This window comes from Vipera berus, assembly GCF_964194415.1.
Source record: "Vipera berus genome assembly, chromosome: 1".
NCBI lineage: Eukaryota > Metazoa > Chordata > Lepidosauria > Squamata > Viperidae > Vipera > Vipera berus.
In genome coordinates, this window is record NC_138202.1 from 77,410,048 (window position 1) to 77,421,109 (window position 11,062).

Below are 11,062 nucleotides of genomic sequence, written 5' to 3' on the forward strand. Positions count from 1 at the left end.
CTGTGCCCTGCTTCATTTTGTACTCCAAGGCCAAACTTGCCTGTTATTCCAGTTATCTTTTGGCTTCCTACTTTAGCATTCCAATCCCCCATGATGATAAGGACATCATTTTTTGGTGTTACTTCTATAAGGTGCTGTAGGGCTTCATAGAACCGGTCAATTTCATCCTCTTCAGCACTGGTGGTTGGGGCATAGACTTGGACTACTGTGATATTGAATGGTTTGCCTTGGATTCGAACTGAGATCATTCTGTCATTTTGAGGATTGTATCCCAGTATTGATTTTCCTACTCTTTTATTGACTATGAAGGCTACTCCATTTCTTCTGAGGGATTCTTGCCCGCAGTAGTATACCTGATGGTCATCTGAATTAAATTCACCCATTCCTGTCCATTTTAGTTCGCTGATACCTAAGATGTCGATGTTCAGTCTTGTCATCTCTTGTTTGACCACGTCCAGCTTTCCTTGATTCATGGATCTTACATTCCAGGTTCCTATGGAGAAAAAATCTTTACAGCATCGGACTTTCCTTTCACCACCAGACATATCCACAGCTGAGCGTCCTTTCGGCTTTGGCCCAGTCGCTTCATTCTTTCTGGCGCTACTAGTACTAGCCCTCTGCTCTTCCCCAGTAGCATATTGGACGCCTTCCGACCTGAGGGGCTCATCTTCCAGCGTCATATCGTTTTGCCTTTTGGTACTGTCCATAGGGTTTTCATGGCAAAGATACTGGAGTGGGTTGCCATTTCCTTCTCCAGTGGATCACGTTTTGTCAGAACTCTCAGCTATGACCTGTCCGTCTTGGGTGGCCCTGCACGGCATAGCTCATAGCTTCATTGAATTACGCAAGCCCCTTCGCCACGACAAGGCAGTAATCCATGAAGGGGTGCAACATTATACTGGGACACATATATTTTGCCTCCATTTGAGATAGTGGCCCTACATAAATAATCAAAGAAAAGGAGATCTCTAGCTGCACCGTCTAACTTTTAGCTCTGCTCAAGACCTAGTAGTATTCCTCTGCATCATACATACACTGTTCCCATAAATATGACAGATTTTATGCAAAAAATTTTATGCATAGGCACACTTGGCAGGCATGGCTTTCCACATTCTTCTAGGGCAGGGATAGGCAACCTTGGCTCTTTTATGACTTGTGGACTTCAACTCCCAGAATTCCTGAGCCAGCCATGCTGAGGGGAAAGGGAGAGGTTTCCAAGCTGAGCTATGCTGGCTCAGGAATTCTGGGAGTTGAAGTCCACGAGTCATAAAAGAGCCAAGGTTGCCTACACTAGGCTAATGGGTAAACTGGCAAGTATAGAGACCAGAGCTTTTGTAAAGCTATCTGACATTGCTTGAGGCTCTGTTGACGTCATGCTCTTTTGGGATCTCTCCTGCACATGGATCGTTTGTGTCTTCCACAATACCCAGTTCCTTTACCCCTTCATCATTCTTTCTGCCTTCAGGGAAAAACAAACAAACAAACCATATACTCTTCGGGAGGATGACCCTAAATAGCTCACTTAAAAAAAGAAAAAAGGAACCAAGCAATACAGAGGCTAAGTATCCAGTTACACAAGCATACAGCAGCCACATTCCAAAATGCTGCTCAGGGTAGGGATTTTGTTTGGTGAAGTGATCTGGAAGACACAGGAAACTGTTTAAATGGTAGCCTAAACCTGGGGCTGCTCGCTCCTTAAAAAAATAATACAGAGATGTCACCTTGGAATGCAGTGTTCCAAGTTGTCAAGAGATTGTGTTGAAAACCTGATACCCAGGCAAAGACAGATAGCAGGCACAGTTGGTGTTTCTTTCCATGTGCAATGGCACAAATACAGCATGTAGCAAATGCCACCCACACACCATAGATCCTCACTGGGAAGAGTTATTTCTGGTCCTCTAGTATCCTAGCAATACACAGGTCTCCTCTTTGGTCTAAAGAGAAGCAACACACTGAAAATAGGGAAATCTCTATGAAGAAAGGTAATTGAAACAATTTGCACTGCCCAACTCCTCTCTTTGTGTATCTATAAGGTAAAGGTTCCCCCGCACATGCGTGCTACTTGTTTCCAACTCTAGGGGCTGGTGCTCATCTCCGTTTCAAAGCCGAAGAGCCAGCGTTTGTCCGAGGACGATTCCGTGGTCATGTGGCCGGCATGACTAGACGCCAAAGGCGCACGGAACGCTGTTACCTTCCCACCGTAGTGGTCCCTATTTTTCTACTTGCATTTTTACGTGCTTTCGAACTGCTAGGTTGGCAGAAGCTGGGACGAGTAACAGGCGCTCACTCTGTTACGCGGCACTGGGGAATTCGACCCGCCAAATTGCCGACCTTCTGATTGACAAACTCAGCGTCCTAACCCACTGAGCCACCGCGTCCCTTATTTGTGTATCTATATCTATATCTCTATATCTCTATATCTATGAACTGCAAACAAATTTGAAAATTAAAAGACAGTGTTTTATGGAACTAGGTTCCTCACATCTAAAACACGGTATTATCCTCATAGCCCATCCTCCAACCACACATACATGTAGAAACATACATACAAAATTGTGGTGAGCCACTGGGGTCAAAAAGACATAAAAGTGCAATATATGATTAAGAAAGCTCAAGTCCATAAATGAGGCATTGAAACAAACTGGAGAAAAGGTCATGTTTTTAACTGTATCTTTATATATTTCACCATACTTAATAGTGGAGGACTTTGTACGGCCGTTATATATCATGCTTTTTAAGCCACTTCTGAGTCTTCCCTCCCCTATGGAAAATATAATGAGGAGGACAATGTTTTTCTTGAATCTCACTGAGGTCAGCATGAATTCCTCTCTGCAGAGGTTTCTGGTATAAGCAAAAGCTGAGCCATCATGCTACATTCTGACCATCCTTTGGCTTTCTTGGGGCGATCCAGGTGAGACTTCCTGATTGGAAGGCTGAGGCACAGAAGGCAACTGCTCACCCCCTTACCTAATTATGATTTAGCTGGTGATCTTGTTGGCATTTCATACAATGAACAAAAACCAACAGAATTCTGTGCTTACCTGTTATTTGCTGATATGAGAGAAGGAATTTTTTTTAGTCCTGGCAGCAGGGGAATAATACAGCAACCTCAGATCATACTCAAAGGAAATACTAAAGAATAGTGGCAATTCAAAATACATTAGGGAACCTTGGACTTTAGTGTTCTTACTGTCAAGGGATAAACAACAGTAATCGTATTCTGCATTTCTTACTCCAGTCAATAAAAATTCAAATTGAATAAACAGGGTAATCTTGTGCCTCGAGATAGTAATTCCATTTGAGTCCAACACCAAGAGTACCTTCAGCAATTTTCACAGCCTTACTAGAATTTTACTACCTAAGCTAAAACCATGTCACTAACGGAGCCCAGCATCTAAAGGAGAAGATATTGCCGCTGGTTTTAACCTCTCTCTCTTTCTTTCAATTCCGAAATAATAAAGGGATCGGAATCTCTTCAACAGCTTTCTCTCTCCTGGATCAATCCTCCTCTTAGGCGCTTTCCTTCCTGCCATTCTTTTTGTTTCAAACTTCAATAGACAGGGGGAAAAAAGGAAAGGTCTTGACAAATCCAATCAAGGCTCACAGAAAGAAAGAAGAAAGGGGGAAAAAACAGGATGCCTGCAGCAAACATGCCAGGTCCTGCACTAATGAGAGGTAAAGAGGAAAACAGGCAACCACAATTTTAAAGGAAGGGCTCAGAGAAGGCATTATTCATTCACAATAGAATGGAAAACTGCAGAATTAGAATTTCCCATTCAAAAATCTGGCAAACATCAAATCCAACCCCACCCCCACCCCCCACCCCCTAGATCAGAAGTGAGCTCCTAGTTCTTTTATCCAGAGGGAGGCAACCAAGAAGTCAACAACAGATAACATCTGGCTACTGGAATTTGCAGCTGAAAGGCTTTTGTGCCCTTTACAATAGCTATGCAAGCAAGCACACATATAGGAGGGCAGGGGTTAGCCTGAGCCTCTTCTTCCCCAATGTTGCCAAAACTCACCCCCCCCCCCCAAAATTTGAAGTTGCCTCACTGTTTATGACCAGGTCCAGCTCTGCTAGATTTTTGACATTTTAGGTAAAGGTAAAGGTTCCCCCGCACATGCGTGCTAGTCGTTTCCAACTCTAGGGGCCGATGCTCATCTCCGTTTCAAAGCTGAAGAGCCAGCGCTTGTCCGAGGACGTCTCCGTGGTCATGTGGCCGGCATGACTAGACGCCAAAGGCGCACGGAACGCTGTTACCTTCCCACCGTAGTGGTCCCTATTTTTCTACTTGCATTTTTACGTGCTTTCGAACTGCTAGGTTGGCAGAAGCTGGGACGAGTAACAGGCGCTCACTCTGTTACGTGGCACTTGGGATTTGACCCGCCAAACTGCTGACCTTCTGATCGACAAGCTCAGCGTCCTAACCCACTGAGCCACCGCGTTGACATTTTACAGCCCCACAAAATGTGTTACTTTGGGGGTGAAATCATTTCATTGCAACTAGCCTTGATTAGTGAAAAACAACAACAATAATAGATATTACAAGGCCAAGGATGCCTGTCTTTATTTCAGCTAAGGATTTACAATCTTCCTACATTCCTATGCTGAATATATACCAATAACCTATTAGGTAGAGAGGGAGCTTGGTTAGTCAAGTTCCTTTCCAATATTTCCATCCAACTTACTTTCTGAAAAAAACATTTTCACAACCTCATGCCCTTTATTTTGCTGGATAGTGTCTCCTAATCTCCAGCTAGTAGGGATGTGCATACTGAATGTGTTTCTAAACAGCTCACACAATTTAATTGGCTTGAATTTTTATTCATCTTCATACAGGAGGGATAACAACTTTCAAGTAGTCCAGTAAGTTGTATATAATGGGGAAAGTGGTCAGCTCCTGGTATTGCAAGGAATTGCTTCTGAAAAAGTTAGAAGGGAAAATACCTGAAGATAAGAATATACTGTATTTCCCATACTGAATGTTACTCGACACTGACAGGAGCAGGGCAGTGTTCCTATAAATAGCAGCAGGCAAACAAAGCAACTGATTTTGCTGTATCACTTAAACCAGAGGTAGGCAACCTTGGCTCTTTTATGACTGGTGGCTGAGCATTGCTGGCTCAGCTATGACTTCCTGAGCATGGCTGGCTCAGGAATTCTGGGAGTTGAAGTCCACGAGTCATAAAAGAGCCAAGGTTGCCTACCCCTGAAGTCTTAAACCATCCAACCATATCTCAAAAGTTGTATTGAAAACTCATAAAATACATAAATTTGTAACTCATATTTTTGTCAAATTTACCACTATAGAAAAGTGCTTTCAAAACTATTTATTTTGTTCTTTAGCACAAGTGAAAATGTAAGTGAAGTAAAATATTTAAAGTATGTAGTAAAAAATTCTTAAACCTTTTTGTGTAATTCAGAAGTTTAATACTTAGTCTCAGAATAATTTTATCCATTCACTTGCTGAAGCTTCTAACTTTTATTCAAGCCGGATTCACAGAATTTAAGAAAGTTTATCAATTACCATTTTTGTTAATAAAGTCAACAATTATTCCAGCTATTACTATGCCATTCAATAATTTCCAAAAATCTGCAGCACCACCATGTAAAATTTACACTGAAATTCTTTGTTTCACAAATCCCCTGAATCATTTATACTGTAGATGGTAGATGGATTAAACTTTGCAACTGACGTAAGGGTCCTATCTCCATTTAGCTTCTGGAATTACAAAGATGCCACACAATCTATTAAATTGAAAAGCCAAATAATTGCTCCATTTGCCTGAAAACTGCCACAGTAGGAAAACATATCTACTAATTCATTTTGTTTTTCAGAATAATTTGGCATTTTGGATCTTAAAAGGAACAGAAAGACACTAATCTCTACTGCTTCTTGTTTAAGTGAAGAATATAAGTTAAGCAGTTACATCAGAGGTCCCCAACCTTTTGGGAAACAGGGACTGGTTCCGTGGAGAAAGGTTTTTCCATGGACCAGAGAGTGCATGGTTTTGTGTGCTGCCTTCATCCCATGGATGGGGCTTTGCTTATTTGTGCAAACCGGTTGCTGGCATGCCGCGGCCCGGTACCAGTCCACGGCCCGGGGGTTGGGGACTCCTGAATTACATCATACATACCTGTTCTCTTCCTTAACTGCTTAACTTATATTTTGATCTGTGGGAACCGGGTACAGAAACTGTAACTTTGGGTATCAGGTATAACCACCATTCATTTAGCACTGCTGCAACTCTGAACATTAATTGAATGAATGGTTGTTAATCGACTGCTTGTAGCCTAACACGAAAACTAAGAGACTACCTGAACAATATAGTTTGGGGCACAGAAATTCCCCTTGCTCCCCCATTTTGGGATCCCCAATTGGGCTTAAGCTTTTTGGGGCTCAGTATGGTTGATTATTGATAAAGCAGTGCCAGAAATCATTCAGGGATGGAAATCAGGGAATCTAAGGGATCATGCATGGCCTGCGGATGGCAGGGGTGGGAAGAGTACTAATACAAGCTTTTCTTGCATCATTCATTTAGGCTGTTGTTGCTTTAAACTGCTGGCATAGATGACTGGCATTTGGATGAGAAAGGTATGTTTGACCTTTCTTTTAGTTGTCAGTTCTTTGAAAAAGACCTTTAGGTTTGTAAATGTCTAATGTCAGGTATTGGTAAGATTAAGCCTGTACACCCTACAGCAGTCTGCTAATTCACTATTACAAGCCAATCCTACACCCCTACAAATATGAGGTTGGGAGGAAGAATTCACCATTGTAATATCTACTTCTACAGTATCTCCAAGGTAAAGCTTTAATATTTCACATAAATCTTTTTTTCTGAATTATCAGCATCAGCCTATTATAAACAGAGAAGGGCAGATGTCTACTATCACATTAGCCACAAACACCAATGATATTAACAAAAAGAATGTAACCCTCAGGCCCAACTTTCTAGTAAATTGCCCACGGCAGTCTTACTCAGTAGGATAAACTGCAGCTGTGTTGCAGAGTTGCTGACAACAAAACAAGTTGCATTAATGGATAGAATCCTCACCTGGAACTGCTGAGTCATCCTGGGCTTGGAAATGTCATCTCTTGTGCATTACCATTGATTACACAATTTATGAAATGATTGAAAGCTTCTGTAACCAGGACCTATGAGGCACTTGGCCAACAGAAGTGTGGGATATACTTCAGGGATATACACAGCAATTTGACAGCCCTCTTCATCTTTGATGCTTCTATAAGCAACCTTCATCAGAAGCATAAGGCTACTAATAAGATACCACTTCTTTGTTTCCGCAGGCCCCACTGGGTTATTTTCCAGTTAGTTGCAAACCAAAAGGAAATCAAGCCAGGTCCTACTACTTTATTGCTAAATAATATTTTTAACTCACACAGGCTTAAATTTCTAAGTTGTCATCAAAGAGGTGGATTTAAAAAACATACTTTTGAGAATACAATTGCTAATAAATTTGGGAAGGATGTCTATTAAATTAGTGAAATTGCAGTCTTCCATAATATGGTATCCTCCTGAAAATGGTTACCTCAAATCCCATCATTTCCAACTGGCTGGGAGACATAGAAGGTGTGGTTAAACAAATTTAGCAGACACCTGATTGGGATAAACTACAGTGTGTACTTTACGATTAACAGCAGGGATGTAACCCTAAGGCTGCATCAGCCTTTGAATGTCAAAAGTTCTTTACCCTGACTTCTTGCAAAAGCAGCCATTTCCTATTCCAGCAGTCTGTTGGGTGAAAAAATAGAGAATGGGGGTGCCATTAAAAGATTAAAGTAGCCTTGGTGGAGCAGTGGGCTAATGCCTCCTTAAGTAACACCAGCTGCCTGCAATTAGTGAAGGTTCGCATCCCACCAGGCTCAAGGTTGACTCAGCCTTCCATCCTTCCGAGGTAGGTAAAATGAGGACCCAGATTGTTGGGGGCAATTAAGCTGACTTTGTAATAATGCCGCTTGGGTGTGTGTGTGTGTGAAAGCCCTAATAAGCAGGCATATACATAGAATGAAGGCTACTGCTAAGCTTGTAAGCCGCCCTGAGTCTTCGGAGAAGGGCGGGATATAAATGGAATTAAAATAAATAAATAAAATAAAATTTTAAAAAAATCAGAGATAAAGACGCTTTTTTTATTATTTAGGTAATGTAGCTCCAGAGGGAGGGAAAAGAATCTGTGGAGAGAAAATTCCAATGACCATTTTCAGTTGGGTTTCAGCCTTGGTACAGCACTGATTGCACTTATGGATGGCTGATAGTAGCCCTTCTTGATCTCTTGGTGGCCTTTTATACCACAAATCATGGTACCCTTCTGGACTGGCTCAGGGGTTTTATAGTAGTGAGCTTAAGATTGAAGTCATTATTCTTTCATCCTTTATAGCTAATTTCATTGGGTGCTGGTTTAGAAGGAGATACCCAGGCCTCCACACTTGCTGTGTGAGGTTTCTCAGGGCTCTTCTCTCTTCCCACTGCTATTCAACATCTATATGAAGCTGTTGGGTAAGGTCACCTACTAACATGGGGTTGGGTATCATATCAGTATGTTGATGATAACCAGCTTTAGATATCAATCTTAGGCTGAGCAAGCAATGACCAAGTCAAGAATAGGCTCAGGGTCAATCCTAGCAAGATTGAGTGGCTATGGATTTGGGGGCTACCTGGATCTGGAATGTTCACCGATAATTCTGGATGATATTCCCTTCCTCAGCCAGAACTGGTTTATTTGTTGATGCTTATCTTTTGGGATTGTGTAGTTAAAAATGCAAATGACCTTCAACTTTCAGTAATGAAAATCAAGGAGCACAATGATAAAAATGGAAATGCATATGCAAGGGGAATGGATATGCTAATTTTGTACTAATTTAAATCCTTCACGAGCCTTGATGAAACTAAGCAAATGTCCAGCTTTTCACACTCATAAATTTAACTCTTCATCTGTAAAAAGTAAACCACATAAATTCCAACTTGCATTTTTCACCACCAGGACTGCTATTTCACACAGATACACCGAGACAGAATCCTCAACAACAGTGTTCATTTGGTAACTGTGAGCTTCCTAGTTCAAGAGATTTCTTTAATGAGAGGCCCAGTTTATCACATCTGGAAGCAAATGAAGCCCTTATATACATGTAGTCCTCACTTACTGCAGTTGTGATCTGCAACTCTATTGCTAAACCATCTGGTTGTAATGTGAAAAATGATGTAACCGCATCTGAGTTACAATGGCAATTTGTCAATTCCAGCTGCAGTCATTAAATGAATCACCATTGGTCATTATCTTCCTGCAGGCTTCCCCTCTGACTTTGCTGATTGGAAGCTGGCAGTACAGATGGCAAATGGTGATCATGTGCTATGGGATGTCATAACTGTCTCAAATCTGTCAGTTGCCAAGTGTCCGAATTGAGATCCTGCGACTGTGGGGACAATGCAATAACCAGTCATTCAATACCATTGTAACTTTGACAGTCTCTGAATGGTCAGTAAGTGAAGACTACCTATATTATTCTCCAAAGCAAGGGTTCCTAAACTTTTTGCAAGTCACAAGTCCTTTAGTGTATAATCTTCATATAATAAGCAGGCATATACATAGAATGAAGGCTACTGCTAAGCTTGTAAGCCGCCCTGAGTCTTCGGAGAAGGGCGGGATATAAATGGAATTAAAATAAAAAATAAAATAAATATAGAGAGACCTCACCTAAAAAAATCCAAACACCAAAAATGAACAATGAAAAAAAAATACAACGAAACTTTGGGAAAGCTGGATTTATTGTAAAGATGTAACTAAAAGTTCTTCACACCTCCCCTGAACGCTATCGGCAGGGTTAGTGAAATACATACGTAACCTCACAATTTGGGAAACTTTTGCTCTAGAGTTTAGGGGCGAGATATCCCCAAATAAATAAATCCCAAGTCTAATATCTCTCTCAGCTATTTCTCTCTCAAAAAATAAAAATCGAATTAAGTATCTGGGCCGACGTCCCGATTGACTTTTAAGTCAGCCTCCCAAGAGTTTATTAGGGCATTTGCTTCTAAGGCAAAGACGCGTGGAATTCTAGCCGCGGCTTTACTTCTAAATAAAGACACGCGATCAAGTCAGAGACAGACTTTCAAAGGTAGCAGTTAGCGAAACAGACAAGCGGCCACGCACCATTGTCAAGCAGACACTTATTATATATAGCTCGAACTATTATTACTTCAGTTTAGCACAGGGCGCCACCAAACCACGTGCCGCTCGGTGCTGCAAAGTGGGAGAGGACTTCTATTTTTACGGTAAGGTCTTTCAGGGACAGGAGACTTCCTCGACCAGCCTCTGGTATCCCCCCACGTCAGGCCGTTCCCCCACATATCCTCTCCCAAGAGAGGACCAGGGCTTTTTTTTTTGGCCACAGAACGCTCAGAACGGAGTTCCGGCACCTTTTCTGGATGGAACCTTGTAGGGTAGGCAAGGCGGGTTGTATGACACGTGTGAGTTCCGGACAAACCGTATTAGACACCTGCTGGGCAGCCTCTGCAAAGCGGGGCAAAGGGGGGGGGGGCGCGTCGCCGGCACATTCCCCCATCGCAGTCCTCGCCCGAGCCAATCTCCTCCTCCACCTAGCGCAGGGGTCGGCAACCTCGGCTCTTTTATGACTCGTGGACTTCAACTCCCAGAATTCCTGAGCCAGCATAGCTGGCTCAGGAATTCTGGGAGTTGAAGTCCACGAGTCATAAAAGAGCCGAGGTTGCCGACCCCTGACCTAGCGCTTTCCTGCTTAGCCCACCCTGCAAAAGCGAAATTTGCTGGCAATCTTTTGGATCCGCTCGCCGAAGGCAGCCGCGCCTGAGAAGGAGCTGCAACCAAGCGCCGACCGACGCCAGAGCCGAGTTGGGGCAACATCGGCGGCGCTGTGCAAGCAAAGTCTGGGGCACCCGCGTCCCCGCGCAATACTCACACCTGGGCAGTGGCGCGCGCGCGCGCTGCTGCCACGACGGCGCGCGCCTTCTCTCCAGCCCTGGTAAAATTTCCTCCTCTCCTCCTCCTCCTCCTCCTCCTCCTCCAGCAAGCGGG

General features: G+C 42.9%; 1 protein-coding gene across 2 annotated transcripts in view; it reads right to left on the bottom strand.

Annotated features, from left to right (window-relative positions):
* Positions 1-11,028, bottom strand: part of LARGE2 (LARGE xylosyl- and glucuronyltransferase 2) — a gene marked incomplete at its 3' end in the record, with an annotated part of 49,463 nt that extends 38,435 nt beyond the window's left edge. Inside the window, exon 1 of one of the 2 annotated variants that reach the window (XM_081329217.1) lies at positions 10,949-11,028. Of the gene's footprint in view, positions 1-10,946 lie in introns of both variants that reach the window. The other variant, XM_081329216.1, reaches the window with a different exon arrangement.
* Positions 11,029-11,062: the final 34 nt, after the last annotated feature.